Source organism: Protopterus annectens, chromosome 11.part0 (genome assembly GCF_019279795.1).
Source record: "Protopterus annectens isolate FY-2018-M chromosome 11.part0, PAN1.0, whole genome shotgun sequence".
Lineage (NCBI taxonomy): Eukaryota > Metazoa > Chordata > Ceratodontiformes > Protopteridae > Protopterus > Protopterus annectens.
In genome coordinates this window covers 506,902,507-506,922,701 of record NC_056745.1, presented here as the reverse complement: position 1 = coordinate 506,922,701, position 20,195 = coordinate 506,902,507, and the positions used below count along the sequence as shown (strand labels likewise).

Genomic DNA, 20,195 nt, shown 5'->3' with positions numbered 1-20,195 from the left:
TCTAACTTCTACTGCTATTATCACAAAGTTGAAACGTCATTTCTCAGTCCATGTTAGTCCACACAAAGTTATTTCTGACAACAGTATGCAACTTACCAGTCAGTTCTTTCAGAAATTTGAAAAAGAATGGGACTTTGTACATGTTACTAGTAGTCCAGAATACCCACAGTCAAATGGACTAGCTGAACGTGCAGTGCAGAGTGCAGAGTGCAAAGCAATTACTTGAAAGGTCAAAGCATGATAATACAGATGTCATTTTGAATTTACTTAATCTCAGAAACATACCCTGTAATGATATACGTGGCTTGCCCGCTCAAAGACTTCTATCCAGGCAAACCAGAACAACACTACCTATTAGTTCCAGGTTTATTGAGGCCTAAAGCTAAGAACAACAGAGTCATCAAAGCCCAATTATTCAAGAAGCATTCTATCCAGAAGTCCAGTTATGATAAATTGAGCAGCTATCTTCATCCATTTAAAGAAGGAGAGACAGTGAGGATACAAACGGCAAAAGGTTTAGACAGGAATGGTCAAGTTACAGGTATATGTAAGGAGCCAAGATCCTACTTCGTAGAATCTGAGGGTGTGGAGTACAGGAGAAATCACATACATTTTCTTCCTGTACCAGAATCATTATTGCAGCATTGTTCCTGTGATACAGACTCTAGATCTCAGAGCAAGTCAGACATTGTTCCCTTCCCAGAACGTGTCTTAACCTCTACTTCCATTTCTGAGGATGTTCCAAATATTCCCAAGGTTGAACATTTAGCAGAGACAGTTTCAGTTGCTAAATCTAATTCTCAGTTTTATGTCACACGATATGGTTTCATTTCCAGACCTAGTGTGAAATACACAGTGATATTGACATAACTGTATATATGTGCCTAGTTCTGTATAATTCCATGACAAAGAAAAATTTATATTATTTGCATGCCATGAGCTATTTCTCAAAGAGGAACGATGTAGAACAGAGTGTATGTGCTATATCTTTAAGAAGCATATCAAAGACTGAACATGCACACATAAGTAGCAGGCACGTGCTATACCCAGTGCCATTTTCAGAGTGCAGCCAAATAGTAAGCATGTATGAATGCAATAGCTAGTTTGTATATGTTACCTGAGTCAATAAGCTTCTATCGTGATGTGTTTGCACATAATAAAGCTGCTTGAACAGAACTCATGAAGACCCATCTCTTGTATCATGACTAGACAAGCGACACTTGGCTTTTGTGCTGTATCTATGTTGTGTGCCCTGTATACCAAAGTACCAAGCACCTGCTGATAGGTGTGTTTTGACAACAATAGTGTCTCGGCAGGTACACCTATATGTTCCCATTATTCTTCCCCTTTCACACCTCTAACATTTGCTGTCTACCTAAGGAAAAAAATCTTTGGAGTCTACTTGGGATGTAAAAATACGTATGTAAACATTTCCAAGCAAAAATATCTAAATCTTCTAGATTTTGTTGCATATCTGGGAGACATATATATATATATATATATATATATATATATATCCCATTGTTTCTTTGTAAATTGTTTATCCATTCTCTCTTCCCGGTCCATTTTAACTTCCTCTGATTAATTCTGCATGTTATCTGCAATATTGTATATTTTCTACTTATTCCTTTTTTTAACAGCAGCTTCTGTTCTAGATTCTACTAAAAACTCTACAAATGCTGGTCTTTCATTTAGAACACCCCTATTTCTTTCTCTTTGCCTATACTCTGCTATCAATCCTTGATACAGAAGGCATTTATTCTAAAATCTTTTATATATATATATGTGTGTGTGTGTGTGTGTGTGTTTGTGTGTGTGTGTGTGTGTGTGTGTGTGTGTGTGTGTGTGTGTGTGTGTGTGTGTGTGTGTGTGTGTGTAGATATGTATGTACGTCTAGATTATTTTTAAAGAACTTCATGACTGAGTTCTTCTTTTTTTTTACACAAATAATTTTTATTTTGTTTATGAAGAAAAACAGTAAATTTAGAATACAATTCAATAATAATGAATAGAACAATAACATCATTTACAATATTTACAAGTGGCCCAATGAGAAAAATAAAAAAGAATAGAATAGATGAAAAGAAAAAAAAAACATTTTTTTTCACAAATCAACAAAATTCTATGTCTCTTTGATCTCATATGATGGAAACTGTATCCATTTGCGTCGTTTCAGTAAGTGAAAGTATTTTGTTCCAAGGGTTATTTGTCCAACTTCTGGGAAAAATTCTTTCTTCCTTGACTTTTATCTCCTTTTGCTCAGTCTCTTTTAGTAAGAACAAAAAGGTCTTCAAAGCATGGAAAGGTAGTGGATTTCCATTTCCTTGTGATACACTTTCTGGCTTCAGCCAAAATAGTCCATAAAAGATATTGATCTTTTTTATTCATTATTACTGTTTCATCAACATTCAGGAAAATTAGAGATTTTGTCAGGACAAATGAATCAGTAAAAATGGCTTGGAGAAATTTACCAATTTCATCCCAATATTTTTTAATGCAGCCATAAAAATATGTAACCAATCTGCTTCACATCTTAAAGAACATCTCCAACAAATAACATTTTGTGTAGAATTAAATTTAGCTATTTTGCTAGGAGTGTAAAAGGCTCTATGCAAAAATTTCCAAGTAAAAATTCTCCAAGTTTGAACATTAGAAGTTAGTTTGATGAAATATAATTGAAAGATTTGTTGATAAACCTTTAGTTATAAAATTCCAAATGTTTTGATCAGTTTTAATCTTATAGACTATTAGAATTTTATATAATTTAGAAATTGAATTTGACCAGTTATAATTGTTATAGATCAATTCATATTCATAGTTTATGAATTTTGGTTTAGATTTAAAGGGTGAATCATCAATAATTCTGTATAGATCTTTTGAATAAAGTAAAAGGTTTTGGAGATTTATCCAATCTACATTTGTTATATCAAATTCATTTATGACTTGATGACTACTTAATACTTTGAGGTTGTTTATATGTTGGATCCAGCATATAAAGTTTTTAGATTCCAATTAATGAGTGTGCTATCATGAATTTTATTTATAATTTTTTTGAGATATTAAATGGAATTAATAATTCAAATCATAGTTTTATGTCAAGATTGGAGTTTATGAAAGTTCTAAATAAATTATAGATATAATTTAAGTATCTTAGATTGGTGGGTTTTGAAGTATTATTTTGAAAATTAATTCATAATATGTGCCAAATATATATTCTTGTGATTATTCAAAGATACATTTTTTGTTAATTTGTTTTCATTAAAGAAAATAACCATATGCAAAATTTTCTAGGCAGAAGAGACATTTGGGTTTATCCAATTCAAAACTAATTTAAAGATAGAGGCTTTGATGTATGTCTCTATATCTGGTAAGTTAATTTCTCATAATTCCCATGGCCTAATATGATGAGAAAAAGCAATTCTGTTCTTTTTTGGATAGCATAGAAAATTTAAAAGAATTTTATGTATTTCTTTTAGAATTTTTTTATTTGGAATTATGGGTATAGCTTGAGCTATATAATTTATTTTTGGAAGGAATAACATTTTTATTAACTGTAATCTATCATGAAATTTTAAATTTAATGTATTCCAATTTTCTATACGTGTTCGTGTTGAGCTTAACATTTTATTATAATTTAGAGTCAGAGTAGTATTTATTTTATCAGATATAATAATTCCTAAATATTCTAAAGAGACTCTTTCTCCAAGTATATGGCATTCTCTCAGGTGAAAGTCCCCCTTTCTGTTTAGTAGGATATGCTTTGATTTGGATTTATTAAAACAAAGACCAGAATTAAGAAAAAAAATGTCCACTTGTATTTCTAACTCCTTTATGGATTCTTCATTTGGAGATAAAGTGAGTAATATATCATCAGCAAACAACATAATCTTAGAATTAAATTGATTATAAATATTTAATCCTTTAATTTTTGAATCTCTACGTATTGTTATTGCAAATAGTTCTATTGATAAGGCAAATAGGATGGGAGACATAGGGTAACCTTGTTTAGTACCCTTAGTTATTTTGAAGGCTTCTGATGTGAACGGACCCAAATTTACATAGGCCAAATTATCTTTGTATATATTCTTTATCAAATTAATAAAATTTAAAGGAAACTCAAAAAGTTCTAAGATTTTAAATAAATAATCCCAATTCACTGAATCAAAGGCTTTTTCTATATCTAATGTAATTATGAAGGCTTATAGATTATCCCTATTCAATATGTCAGTAATGGTTAGAATTCTTTGTATATTGTCATAAGTATGCCTACCATAAATAAAATCTGTTTGGTCTTCATTTATGACTTGAGTCAAGGATTTTTTAATTCTATTAACTAATATAGTCATAAATATTTTGTAATCATTATTGAGTAAGGAAATCGGTCTAGATCAGGAGTGTCCAACCCGCGGCCCGCGGGCCGCATGCAGCCCTCAGAGCTCTTCCATGCGGCCCGCGAACCTTAAATTTAAATTAAATTTAATTTAACTTTTTTTCCGTGTGTTTACACGTCCGCGTACTTTTGCTGTTCTGCGCATGCGCCAACTTTCTTTTTTTCACGTTTTTTTTCATACCAGCGTCTTTCTGCTGGTATGCGCATGCGCGAAAACGCCGTCCGGTCGTTTTTTGTATTTCTGGTAAAGCTGAAGGAAGGCGCGAGATCGTGGAGAGTGGATTTATTTTATTTCGGACACATTGACTACACTACAACATAGCAAAAGGTAAGTAATTTAATACAGAATCTCCAACAAATTAAAGACTTGATATGTAGGTGATTGAAGCAGCATATCATCTTTGGAAAGACTGACCTTATTTCCATTGGTTGGCTATTGCAATGGTTTTATACCTGAATGACATGTAAAAATCTGTATCTCATGCAAAAGGAAATGGGGTGTTGTAAATGGTAAAGAGATAATACTGTTAATGGCTCCAGTATAAACATATGAAATACATGGTTGTTTGAATTTGAAGGTATTTGACTAGCACCATTCATAGTATGTGGTTGTCTAAAAATAATTAGGTTTACTATGTTATGTTTAGTATGGCACTTTTGATATGAGTTTGTCATTTTTATGATAGTTATATGTACGTTTATGTATTATGATTTTAGCATATATTTTATAGTGTTTTAAATGCATTTTAAGTGTTTATAATAGTTTTTTGATTATGACAAGTTCAGCGCTATTAGCCAATAATAGTTGATTTCTTGGTATTTAAATTGTTAATTACTGTGGAGGCAGTTATCGCCTGATAAAGCCTTCGGTGAAAGCGCTTACGTTTTTGTTTTATATGTAATAATAAACAAGCTGTTTTAAGTTCTTGGAGTTGAGCTCTTTACATCGTTTGGAGGAAAACAGAGTGGAACTTGCTGTTGTGATAATCCAGTGCATGTGGATGTTATATAAGGGCCTGAAAACCTTCTTTCTGTCATAGGACCCTACGCATGATACTGTGCTTTATTTTGTTTGGATACTTTTTTGTGTCAGGGTCCGAGCTCCATTGGCTGTGTGCTTTGCTGTACTTTGTTTATATATGAAATACTAGTGATCACTATTTTAAATGTATATATTTATATACATATATGTTGTTAGGGAGTTTTAGTATGCTACTGTTCTACCCTCAATGCCTGTATACATGACATGCCAGTTCGGTACAACATTAAGAAAATCTCTTCTGATTGCAGTCTTGTAAAATGCAATCAGAACTGTATTTAGGAACTTTGTAAGGGAACTGCACATAGCTAATCAATGAGACTCAAGGTAATGAAAGTGGACTTGCAAGCCCAGGGGGCACATTTAAACTCTAGTCTACAAAATGCAGATTCAGAGTAAATGTCCGACAGCAAAATGTGTTCAGAACAATTTACCTGGCAAGGTAGTTGACAAAGCCCCTGCAGTAATTTAAAATGCAATCAGACTACTAGTGCCTTCATTACAAAGCTGGTGCTTTTAAAAAAAGAATGATCTTGAAAGGGCATAACGATTGCTTATTAGCCTCAGTGCACAGCACAACTATAACAACATGTATGTGAAGCCAGCATCAAAGTATTGAATTTAGGGATGAAAGGCAATCTGCTTCTGCTTTGACAACTTGCATCTTGATGTGCGTGCAAAAGTGAGAACTGTATGACAGCACTTTTATCACTCATACAAACATGGTCTACTACTGACTCTTAACACTAGTGTCTGTGGAGTTGAGAGCTATGATATTATCCCGTGAACAGGATTTTAAAAAGTATATGTAGTATGTACCTTGGTAATATCTCAAAGAAGTATCACACCAACATTTTGAACTTATTTTTTTTAACGTTCTTGTAATGTGATGGCAATTATATTTATTGACAGCTTTTTGTTGTGCTACTTTTGTAGCAGTTTATATAACACTGGACGGTGTTGCTTTTTATCTCTGTCTTGTAGACACTGGACGGTGTTGCTTTTTATCTCTGTCTTGTAGTGCAGCAGTTTAGTTTGTAGTGTAACATTTTCAATGTTGATTTTCCATTTCATTTTTCACTTGCATAACTTTGAGAAGATCTGAGTATTTTGTCTTTTTATGGAAAGATGACTCTCCTGCAATCACCCTCAATTGTGTACGTTAACCCATAGTGCTGCATGTTAGACCCTAACCTGGTAGATTAGGCTTTAGCAGATTTCTTGCCCTATCAGGTTTTGTGGTATGTGGTGGATGTTGGGGGGTGGGGGTGGGGATTGGGGGGTGGAGTGGTCATGATAGCTGGATACAGCAACTGTAGTAAAATTATGCATCTACAAGGGTTATTCATGATGGTTTTGTTTGTTTTTTTTTTTTTTTTTTGCTCTTCACTTGTGAGAGACCTTTTTTTTTTTTTTTTTTTTTTTTTTTTGTCCTCACTTGCTGTTTTGCCCCCAGACCATTTCTGTTGACTCAATGCGGCCCTTGCAACTGAAAAGGTTGGACACCCCTGGTCTAGATGAACTACAGAGGAAAGAATCCTTGTTCTCTTTTTATTGGAGTAATTAATGAATACCTCCAGGATGGTGGAATTATGTTTTGAACTTGTACTTCGTTTAGAGTCCTATGAAGCAAAGAAATTGCTGAATTTGGAAATATCTTATATAATTCCATTATTATACCATCTATTCCTGGTGATTTGTTATTTTTTACTCTCTCTAATTTTGTCATTTATTTCTTTGAGAGAGATTTGTTTTTCAGTATCGATTTTTAATTTTTCAGATATTTTATTTATTACGGTAGTGTTTGTTTTTAATCCTACGAAATTAAATTTATTTTTATTATTTCCATAATGGTTAGCATAATGAACTTTAAAAGAGTCTAAAATATCAGTTATGTCTGACACTTTTTTATTACCTTTCCCTTCATGGACAATATTTGTAATATTATTTTCCATATTTTGCTTTTTTATTCTCATTGCTAAGTTGTGTAAGTGTTTTGGAGATACTGAGTGTGAACTAAATTTTAATTTTTCCAGTGCCAAATTCATCTTATGATTCAGGATTTCATTGTATTTTTTATTTAATTCCTCAATTTCTTTTTTTTTTTTTGCCTGAGGACTTCTTACATCAGAGGTGTTTGTATTAATTTCTGTTATTTGTTTTTAATGTTGTGCAATTCTGATTCCCATTCTTTTGTTTTGTTTTTGAACCGGGATATAATTTTACCATATAAAAAGGCCTTTAAAGTATCCCATAATATTATATTATTTGTATCATCAGTGTGATTTGTTTCTAAAAAATATTGAATTTCTGAGTCTAACCATGGCTTAGATTGTTTTAATTTAGTAATGTAAGCTGGTATTCTTGAAGTGAAATTTAGTCTTTTAAAATCTATTTGAAATTTAAGGATTAGAGAGTTTTGATTGGAGAGAGGACATGGAATAATAGAAAATTTTATTATTTTCCTATTTAAATCTGGAGATATAAATATTTTATCTATTCTTGTTTGAGTGTTGTATCTGTAATCATGATGTGAGTACAATAATGAGTTAGATTCTTTAAAATTAAATGTATCAATTTTACGTTTTCTATCCATTTCTTGAGATATTTTCCTGTGGAAGTGAGATGAAGATTTCTTTTATTAGTTGACTCGGAGTTATCTAGAATACAGTTAAAGTCTCCTGCTATTATTAATATACCCTTATTTATCTTATTAATTAGTTCTATTTGCTTTTTAACTGTGGATATTCCTATTCCAGGAATCCAATATACGTTTACCAGTGTCCAAATTCTATTCTGAAATCTTATTATTACAATTGATAATAGCCCCTCTTTATCTTCATAGTTGTGAATAATCTGAGGATTAGCCACACTTTTTCTCCAAAGAATTAAGACTCCTCTAGTTTTTTATATGAAGAATGAGATAGAATTAAGTAGTTATTAGGTATCCAAGTTTTAAAATCAGTTTTAAAATGAGACTCTTGTAGGAATATAACTTGTGCTTTTTGTAATTTTAGATATCATAGTAAATTTGATCTTTTCATTGGACTATTTAAATGATTGATATTTAAAGAAAGCAATGTTATGTCTGTCATTTTTATAGATAATTATATTATAAGTTTGGAAAGAGACATTGCTAAAGTTCTTTCACTGTTGAAGATTTGTGAAAATATACTTTTATTAAAGAGTATTACAAATTGAACAAACTTCTTTCTTTGATAATTTAACAAATATTTCAATTTGGGCCAAATAAAAAAGTAGATAATGAATAATGAAGTAACAACACATTTTAGTTGAACAAATAATAATTTTACTAAGCTATTCCACAAACATGGAGTGATTAGCACTCCTAATCTGAGTGAACTAGTGAGTTCAATCAGATTATCCCTCAAGTTTGCCAACAGCATGGAAAAAGATATGCAAAGTTGAGCTCCATTTATTGAAATCCTGAAGCTATCTAAAAATATTTAAATTTAGTGAAAGAGCATTTCAAACACTGAAACTATATTCTTTAACAAACCAGCTCATCAACGTAATTAATCTTTTACTTAGAGTTAAAGTGATATTTGGATTAATATTACTTTTTTAATAATGATAGTATGGGGATGAAATATTCAAAGCCTATATAAGATTCTAATAATTTCTATTTTGTATGAATTTAAGAGTTGGTAACAATAGAAGTATTTCATAGTATTAAGCATGTGGGAAGATTTGTAACTTATTATATGTTTATAGGTATGAAGTAATCAGTGAGTGTTTTAATATCTATAACAACTTTTACTCAGTAAAAAAAGTGTTAAAATTAGAGTTTTAATCATATTTGTTCTTATTTCCTTCAAACTTCAAGTGTGTTTATTTATTGCAAATGTTCTTTACACTAACAAAACCTTTTATCTATCATAGTACTTGTATATTTTGTCAATATAAGAAACAGTATAAGCCAGATTTTTAGAAAATTTATAATACAATAAATAATACAATAAATTTGTTTAAAGAAAGATAAGTTAATATTTGAACAGATGAGAGAGTGTTCAATGAAATTAATAAATTGTTATTGAAAGTGAGTTTCATCTTAAATTTTCTAATGTATTATTCCTTTATATCTTCTAATTCAGTTATACAGTTAATATATCACGTCTAGAATTAAAATTCTGAATGCATTTATGCTTATTTTTGTTTACAATACAGATTTTAGTCATGCTAAATATGTTAACAATCACATAGGAATGAGTCATTCATTTCTTATGGTAGAAACAATAAAAGTAATGATTTAATGTTTTGTTTATACTTCACTCTATTAACATCTTACAATATGAGTGCAGAGCATAAACCTTTAGCTTAAATATTCACATATTAATGAATAGCTTTATATCATTTAAATTACCAATTTAAAACTCATTTAGTATAATTGTAAAGTTCATATACATAAATAAATTCATATGTTCAAATTCAAAACATTTCACTTAGGATACATAGATTCGTTCACTGTTTGTGTGGACATTTCTGCTCCATCATCTGGTTATAATTAAATGTCCAAGTAATAATAATCTCAAATTTATGATAGCAATAGCAATAGCAATACATTCTTCTTTGTTTTTAAGTAATATCCATTTTCCAATTGAGAATAATTCATGACTTATTCTTTAGTACATAATGTATTCAGGTTTATTGTATATATAAGTATGTAACCCATTCAACTTAAAGTCTAACTAATACCTTATATTCAATAGCAGTTGATTCTGTGGTTACTTATAATTAACAAAATCTTTTTATATCTTGAAATACAAGTCAGAATGGATAAAACTGATTGAAATCACTTCATAAATATTATTCTAGAAGATTCTAGAAGATTGAGAAGGAGAGATAACTGACTGTCTTGACCATCTAATAGTTTAAGGTCTTCCACCTTTCCCTTCCACAGCTATCAAACCATGGATTACATTGTCTATTTAGAATGTATCATAGGACAGGCCAGTTGGTCCCTCACTATGCCTTTTGCTACATATAGTTTAACTTCCCAAAGTGTCCTCAATTCTTTCTGAAATGTTTAAGATTTAGTAATCATGTAAAGCCTTTCACCTCTTATGTGTTTTTTCTTTTTTTTTTTTTTCCTCTCTTTTTTTTTGCGATTCAATTAACATTTGACATGGCAGGAATCTAGTTAGCATCTTATAATTATTGCCATTTAGATTAAGGAAAAAACAAAGATGCCTGTGAACACCATAGACAGAATGTGATTAATGTGTACCAGTCTGTTGCTGCTTCTCTGACAGTGGCTGTAACTTATATGCACAGTTTTTATTTTTCTATGTTTGCTTATTTTTCAATAGCATTAAAATTTCTGTACCTTCACTTGACAATAATAATTACTAACTTTCCCACCTAAACTTCCAAACTAAACCCATACAAAAGAGCACTGCTTCTTTTTCCCACCCCTATCTTTCTAACCCAATATCAGACTACTAACATGCATTATTAGTCTAAGTAATGTCAGACCAAAGAAATTATTTTATTTATTTTATTCTTTTCCATTTCTTTTCCCTTTTTTTTTCATCATTTATCCAAGCAATTGCGACTATAAACTAACTGTATGTTATTTTTCCTCAAGTACTGATTACTTGGCCATTCCACTCAAATATAGGCTCTTAATTCTTCTAATCATTGGTTTAAGTAAGTAGTTACTCTCTTCCAAAACATTTGACACAGTAGAAGTTTAACCTGTTATAAATATTGTTTCCCTTTTTCTTAAGGCAACTCCTTTGGTTGACGTTAATAACATTTGTATCTCTGTTCTTACCAAGTGCGATAACATATGGAATATGTACTACAGTACCTGTCTTCATTTTTGGGATGGCATTTCCTTCCCACTCTCTAGTTCTTTCTCTATTTTGTCTCTATGTTCTAGTCTTATTTAAAGAAGGCTGCAACTCATTTGTGTATCTTATGGTCATAATCATTCTTGATCTGAATCTAGATTTTGAGCCAAATAAAACAAAAGTACCTACAACGTAATTCATTCATTCCTCAACAGTTTTAGTGTGTATTGAAACGCTTATTTGTATCCCTAGTAGTTGCCACATTAACAATACACTCTCTAAGAGTTGACCTGACTATTACCTAGCCATTCATTTAGCCAGTCATTGATTATAATGCCCCCTTCAATGTGAATTTGTCCAGACACGTAAACTGAAATGCCCACAAAAAATACCTTACTATAAGAAAGCAGTGCCTAATCAAAATGTTCTACATGGACCGACTGAGAGCCATATCACTTTAAAATGAGTTCTACAGACTGCTAATAGATGAGCTATGTCTTGCATACAGGGCATCCTGTGACCAGTTATTGATATATTTACTGCACGCCAGCTGACAACAGAAGTACTGTGTCTATTAGACGTTACCTATCTTCACATTTATTTTGTATACATAGCTATGGAATTCTTCTGAGAATCCCTTTATATATATTTTTTTCTACCTGAATATGTATATTAACATACCTCGCACTAGCAATTATTTCAGAGAACCAAGTGCCTTTATTAGATGTATTTCTGTAGGTTTAGCTGTTTCAAAATAAGATGCTTTTGAGTGAACATAGCTTTACATTAGAAATAACCAGTAGTTGAATAATAGTTTTTCTTTTAGCACTAGAATTCTTTTACCTTCCTTTCAGAATTGAAGTGTAATTACAGTTCTTATGTACATCACTAACAACATTAATCAAGTGCCTTTCATTAGAGAGCAGTTCACAGTTGCTAGATTAGATTAGAACAGTGCCTCTTCCTCAATTAAGACAGCAGTGTAATAATTATTAATGATATTTGTCATGTGTTCAGCTGTCATTTCCCTAGTATTCATATACATTTTCTGACTGAGTATTCTTTAAATCTTACCGCTCAAAGCAAACAGCGATTAATGATAAACACACATGACGTTAACATTTATGTTTATGGAGCTACTTTGGCAGTGAGGAGGGAGTTTTTAATAAATGTATATAGAACGGATCTTAAGTATAACTAAATTTGGTCTTCACATACATTAACAGCCAGTCCCACAAGCAAAGCAGCTCCCACAAGATAACTTGCACTAAAACACAATACCATGAAAGAGACTAAACTGCCCTCATGTAAAATCAGCTGTCAGATATGAGACGTTTTCACAAAGAAGACAAGCATTGAATAACATTTTGAAGAAAGGAAACGGGAACAATCTGTGCTTTCTGCACTATATAATACATTTTCCTTCCCCCTCTTTAATTATCATCCAGTCTATGATTCAGAGATCCTGTTGCTGCAGTAGAAATTAATCTACAAAAATACTGCAGTTTGGATTAATGTTCATTTTTTCATTTTGACTGTCAAGATAACCACTGTGGAAGTGTGCGAAGCACACAATTCATGGACTAAAAAGGTGTTCTATGAATTCAACCTGCAACATGTTTCAGATATAACAAATAGAATGCCAGACCATTTTAGTGAAGATTAAGAAGCAATAACATGACTAGAGAGCTCGAGATTATATTTTAAAGCAGGTTTAGCCGCTAACGGCTCTTTAGAATTTTAAACCGCTAGTAAGCGGATTTTTCTAACATTTTCTCACATACTTGTGGGAAAATGGCAAAAAATTCAAGAAGTATTTATTTAAGACACATTATAAAAAGTTGAATTTAAACTATTAGAATTTTACCACAGTGAATAGTAATTGTCATGTTAGTAAGTTTGAGATAACATTTACATTTCTTAAGATACTAATGCTCTATGAATGAGAGTTTAACTAGAGAACCTCTGAATAAACTATCCAAGCAAATAAAAATGTATAACTCAGACACCATAACTCTATCAATTTCCCAACTATGTTATTACATTAACATATAAATGATACTTTTAAAAACTATATGTCTAAAGTGAATAGAATAAGAAATTCATGAAATAAAGGCTATCTATGAGAGTCATACCTTAGTTGATGCTTTGAGAGAATTTGTAGTATCAATGTTCTTAATATCAGTCTTTTGTTTTTTCTTTCTCACATCAGTCCAAGTATTCTTTCCCGAGGTTCTCTTTAAGGAAGTAGAATTTGAACAATCCATTTCTTCTGGTAGTGAGGTTATATTGTTATTTTTAATGAAGGAAGTAGCTTCTTCATTGTCATTAAAAGTTCTCATGTCATTGTTATGGTAAATTCTGATTTTGGCAGGGTATACAAGTTGTGCCTTTATTTTGTTTTGTTTTAGGAATTTCACTACGGGCCAAGTTTTCTTTCTTTATTCCAATACTCTTGATGAAAAGTCATTATCAAATCTTATCTGGGATTGCTTGTAAGTAAGTGGACTTTTCCTCCATGCGGATCTCAAAACCAGTTCTTTGTCCATAAATGAGAGAAATATAACCACTACAGATCTTGGAGATGAATTAGGTAAAATAGGGAGTGGTTTTCCAATAGCCCTATGTGCTCTCTCAATTCCATAGGATAAACCTTCTTTCAGCTCTAAGATTTCAGGTAACCAAGAATTCAAGAATGAGATGATGTCCTCTCCCTCAGACTTCTCTGGAATACCAAAAATTCTTATGTTTGTTCTTCTTTCCCTATTTTCTATATCATCTATTTTATTTGTTAGCCAAGTATTCTGTTGTAGTAGAAACTCACTATGATGTTCTACTTCTTTTAGCCTTCCGTCAATATCATTTAGAGATGTTTCGATATCTGATAGTTTTAATTGCTGTTGCTGTAGAATTTCCTTAAAGACATCAGTTTGCTTTTGGCAATTTTCTTTAAGGTTTTCTAAGTTTTTGGTAAATCTGTCCATCTTCAGAGATAGATCCTGAAGGGTAGCTGACATCAGTTGGATTTCTCTTTTCAGAGTAGAGTCTGAGTGAGAGTTCTTGGAGTTGTTCATTTCCACAGCTTAATTAGTCTTCAGGTTTGTTTGACAGGAAAATTTCAGAATTTTTTCTTCAAAATTGGTAGTTCTATAGCTAAGAGGTTCCCATATACGATTTTTCAAGGAATATTTGAGAATAAGATTTTCCTGTTATTTTTAGTATGGATATGTGGAGCTCAGAAAATTTGCTGCTTTCAGTTAGGCATTTAGGCTCCGCCTCTCATGACTGACTTCTTCTGACTGTAACCTAGTGCATAATCCATGGAATGTGTTGCCGTGTAATGTATTAGCAATGTCTTTCCTGTTACTGATACTTATTTTTAGTATCACGTTTCTTAATCCAGTGTTAGCTCCTCCAAAAGTGCATTCCAGGCCAAGACTTTCAAACAGCTTCTGATCACAAATTGTCTTACAGACCAGGTTGATGCCAACTCTAAGTAACCTAGAAGGAACAGAATATGATGACAATTTCTGAAGCCTTTTTGCATTGCTCAAGTTCTCCAGCCCTATGATTTTTTCCAGTAAGGAATGATTATACCTTCTCAAGTTGATACAGGTAGGTTTATTCAAAGACTACAAAAAGCAGCACTGTGTTCAATAACAGGTCAGATTAGTGAGGTATAAAGTGGTACAATGATCATCCAGGAATGAGTAGGCATGTCATTTAGAAATGGATGGGCTATAGCATGCATTTTTTTCTCAGTCTGTTAAATGCGTACTTATCAAAGTTAATTTCTCACTATTTCTAGATCTTTAGATCATGTCTGGTTTTAATGATTTGATAAAGCCAAACATTTTTAAAACAAGCTGCATAGCCTGTTTTATCAGTTCATTTTGTAGGATATTACAAAGTAGTGGGGGGTTGGGAGAATGGCCTAATAATTAAGGTGTTTGCCTTACAAACACAAGGTACAGGGTTTGAATCTCACAGGGGATAATTGGCTAGGCTTAAAATGGCTCGCAAGGGCAGTTAGCCTAGTACTAATCTATGGACCTATGAACCTAGTCGTACTAACCGAAGATTTTAAAAGAAAATTATTTTCCTTGAAACTCCTAAATTATGATATGTTTTATCATATCTTTATATTCAGTGCTATATGAATGCATCATAATTACTCTAAGTATCTTGCATTATATTTTAATTTGTTTTATACTCCCCAATGACCATCATTTGGCCTGACGTATTGATATATTTTTTTCTTAACTTGTCTCTTTTTCCCAGAATGCAGTTTTTATCCTTCTATATAACTTCTTGTAGACATAAGGACATTGGTTTTATTTGGATACAGTGACAATGCTGTAAATCAGTGGCTTCTTAGAATTTCATATTTTTGTCAGCTTTTTTTTCCTGTTTCACTGTATGAACCAGACTAAGTCAAGTCTGTTTTATACATTTAAGTGTTCTTCAAAACAAGGTAGCTATAGCAGCAAGATTTTGTCAAGTACTCAAATCTGTATCATTTATACAATTGCCAGATCCACTCCCATACTCTTATTCATTTGCCAAAATTACCAGTTCAGAGCAGCAGCTCTGCTGTTCATTTCTGGTTGACAGTTGTCAGTTCATAGAGATAGTAAGGCACTTGCAGTACTTGTTTTATTTTTAGACTGTCCTTTAAATACCTGCAGTTATACCTTTAATGGTAAAGCTTCCCTGGACAAATATTACAGCACTTACCAGTTCTTTCATGCTGTGTTGCAATGTAAATAACACATCCCTCTTCTTCAAATTAATATTTATTCACAAGCTAAATCTTTGGAAAAGAGATTCACTTAGTTAATGTTTATAGTTGATTGATCTCAGAGCAATGCATTCTGAAGATAAAGTGCATGTATGTGTGGGTTCGACTAACACTAAGAACTGCAGAGAATGGCTTTTCTAGCCCAGGTCATGCAGACTGACAATGAAACAGCATAAAGTTTGAACAGACCAAAACAATGGTGTGACCTTCATACTCTAATGCAGTTAAATAGAAGTAAAGAAATTAAAATAGACACTGAAGGGCTTCTGAGCACAAAATGAGATATAGATGATGCACAGACAATATTAACTGGGATAAGGATAATGTCATTTGAGGGTATAAGTTTCATTTAAAGGTAAGCTAGAAAAAGGTTAAGGCTATGAGTATTGAAATGTGCAACTAGTGGGTGTGAAAATATGAATGAAATGGTAACTAAAGTTTAATTTAATGGGTTGATCTCTAAAATATGATCTTATAGTGATTGTGATGCCCTGCCCTGGCCCAGCAATCAAGGAGCCTCAATCCTCATCACTGACACCAGAGATGGCAGCTCCTAGAAGAGGAAAGGATAACTAATACACACAGTAAAGTACAATTTCCCTTAAGTGCACACAGAGATCACAGTCAGTCTGTGGCTGGTTGCTCCCTTGCTCACCAGGTCCCCAATAAGACTCCCCACTGGCACAGCTATAGGGTCCAGGTCTCAGCCTAGCTGGGCAAGTTAAAACCTCCAGTACCCTCTCTGTCCAACCAGTGCTTCATGTCCCTGCCCCAGTAGCTGACACAGCACACACACACACACTTTGAGAAGAGGTTATACAGCCACACAGACCCTCCTGGGAAAAGGCTGGCACAAGTTCTCCAGCTGTGCCCCTATTACCCAGACCATACGGTAGTAATCCTGCCACCACTCAGCTAATATTATCAGCTACAAAAAGGCCCTTAAAAGGGTGTCCAATTATTACTGTGCAATATTATAATCCAATGGTAGTATGACACACAGTCAAGGCTTAATTTGGAGTGACTTAGACAGTAAAATCTGTAAATATGTAATGTACTTTACAGGTTAAATTATCTCTACATAAACCAGCCACAGGTAAAGGTTTTTAAAATATTTAATAATAAATAATTAAAACACAAGACAATACTACTAGACCACAGAGATATCTAAGAGTTCAGAGATCACATAGAAACCTTAAAATAATAGTAGGACAGGTCTGATGTCAAAGAAGAACACTTAATCTAACTTTCTAATCTTTAGCTAATCTTAAGAGAAAACACAGTGCTATAATCCTACTTACATACATAAAGCATAAGCAGTGCTGAGTTGGATATCCAAGATCAAATGTGTTTTAGTCTCTCACTCAACAATAGTTTTTAAACACTAACCAAGAGCTCCCTAAGGCCCTCCCAAATTACATCATTTTTGACACTTAGTCTGGAGTTCCCAGGACACAAACAGCATTATCTAGCAAGCTAACACCTGCTCAGGAGACTACAACAATAAAAGGCATTTCACATATACAGTTTAGCAGAAATCAGAGCAATAAAGCACCTTCCAATTGTAAATTCTGGCCCTTAACTTTAACCTTAAAACAATGGGCCTGAAACCTTCATCCAGACTAACTGGAGCCGACATGTAAACATCAAAGAGATTCATAAGATTTTTTTAGCTTCAAAAGACACATTTGAAATGCTTGACTTGGTTTTCCTTACAGCAGATGGCAATGTTGTAACAATTTTGAAGTTCACATTTTACAGTGTTTTCTTTCATTTAAAAACACAAGCCTGTATTTTACATTTATTTATACAATTGATAAAATGATGTATCAAATTCTATTTGACTAGGCTGGCAGCCTTCGCCCATCTTCCTCCAATCTTCACAGTGATCACTAGTAGGAGTGAATGAGAAAAGAGCGGGGTGGGGTTTGGAAGTTAAATTACTGTAATGGGCCGACTGCTCAAAAAATACAGCAATCTGTTTTTCAGGTTTGTCAAGAAAAGCTGGAGATGATGCACATTAGAATGTTAAAAACACACACACACACACACACACACACACACACACACACACACACACACACACACACACCACACCACACGCAGACACATCAAACAAACAAACATGAAACAGCTTTTAGCTCCCATTATACCCGCTGACCTAAAAAAAAATAAAAACATTGTTTGCTTTCTGTCCTAACCTAACAACCAAATAAAAAAAAGCTTTCTTTCTTTCTTAACCTAGATATTTGAACACTCAAATCACAAAAAGTTGTAAATTAATAGTACCTTGCAAACTAGAAAATTCAAGAGTTATTCACTCAGCAGTCTATTCTGACAGCTGTGGCAAGAAAAAAAGTAGTACAAAAATCTGAGAAATACATTGAGGAGAATGTTTAACTTTTTAATTAAAATACTTCACAGGCAAACACTCTGATCTCTGTCAAGTTAAAAGTTGTTGTTACTTTAAATGAGTGCGAGCAAACATATATACACACACACACACACACACACACACACACACACACACACACACACACACACACACACTCTCCCGGTTCCTTCTACAATTCACAAATGGTTAAGCTCCCCGCGGACTCACAAAATGAACCACAAAATTTACCTTTTGCCCTAATCTTAAATGTTCAGAACAAAGAAGCTTTGAATCAAATGACACTGCAATAAAATATTATGCAACTCGGTAATAAATCAAATGTTTTTATACAACAGCCTGATCTAGTACTAGATGACAAATATTTGTGCTAGTCTTCCCAGTGCTGTAGAATAGTCTTTTTCTTACCATGTGGAAGACAAAAGATGCTCTCGTTTTAGGCAAGCCCTTCAGGCTCTCATTATTATTTTCCTACAAAATAATGCAGTACATGAGGAACTAGCCAAGCATGTTGGCTTCTACAAAAAGCTACTGCTTCTTTCTGCTAATTATTAATTTCTCATCTTTCCTAAATTTTCATTCTCTCAGTCTAACTGCAGTTAAATATCCTCATGCCTAATTTTCCTTAACAACTAAATGCTGTAGGCTACCACAACAGTTTCTCTCAAGCAGGCATTTTGTTTTTGTAGGGAACTTATCCTTTATGTATATATAACTAACTATGGTTAATAGCATTCTTGATGTAATTTAACGAGCAAGTAGTGATTTGTAACTGTGCTGAGGATCTGCCTGTCAGTTAAATTTATCATATTCCATGTTGTGTTTTATAATTACATAATTCCCGATAACAGTATTTTAAGAGCTTTTCTGAAGAAATACCCTCTGTAGATAAGCTCTGTCTGGTTAGCAATACAGAAAATCCCCTTCAGCAAAATATAAATTAGACAGCCTAAATTGTGCCTTGGTGTTCTGTGGTTATCTGTTATTCACTTTTCTTTATCTGGGAATTTGTGACTCAGTCTTCTGCTTCAGTGTTTCAAAGATCCTTGCTTTTAATATAACATTGTAGAAATTCATTGAATATCTGTAGATGTAATAATCCATACACACATACAAGTTGGCCTGTGTGTAATATGGTAACTATAACATCATAGCTTGGGCTTCTTTCCTTATTGTGGCTTGAAGCTTTCTTCTGCCTACAGTAACATTGTGACGTGTTACTCTTGATGAAGTGCACACTGTAGGAATGTACTTCCCACCATCAAACCTGAGAAGATGAGAACTTTAAGGTACATAATCACTCTTTCTTAATCTGCCCTTTGTTCTAATACTTAGATATTTCTTCATTTATTGCAATGTATAATATTCTCAAGCTGCATACAAGGGTAGTACTTCTGAAAACATTGTTTTGTGGTTATCAGCGGTAAACGTCTGATACTCTTGTGTCCATGGGAGAGGTGTGTGTATGTTTTATATATGTGGTCTAAAGGTGCAGAATCAAATAAATACATAGTATGTAGTTGTTTTTATATCATTCTGTTTCATCATATGAACACAAAAAACATCTTGGAGAAATTACAACCTCTGTTTTTGGACATAGTTATGGACATTCTCTTCCCCCAAACAAGGCTACACAAGTCTTCAGATGTCTACTGTCTTCATGTACATTTCTTCACAACGTAGACGTTTTAACAACTATGTAACCTGCAACCACATGTAGGTGACAAATGACTATTTTAAATTTGTGTGCTGTAAAA

General features: G+C 32.8%; 1 protein-coding gene across 1 annotated transcript in view; it reads left to right on the top strand.

Moving 5' to 3' along the window:
• Positions 1–20,195, top strand: part of CTSE (cathepsin E) — a 765,846-nt gene that overhangs the window by 256,235 nt on the left and 489,416 nt on the right. The window lies entirely within an intron of this gene.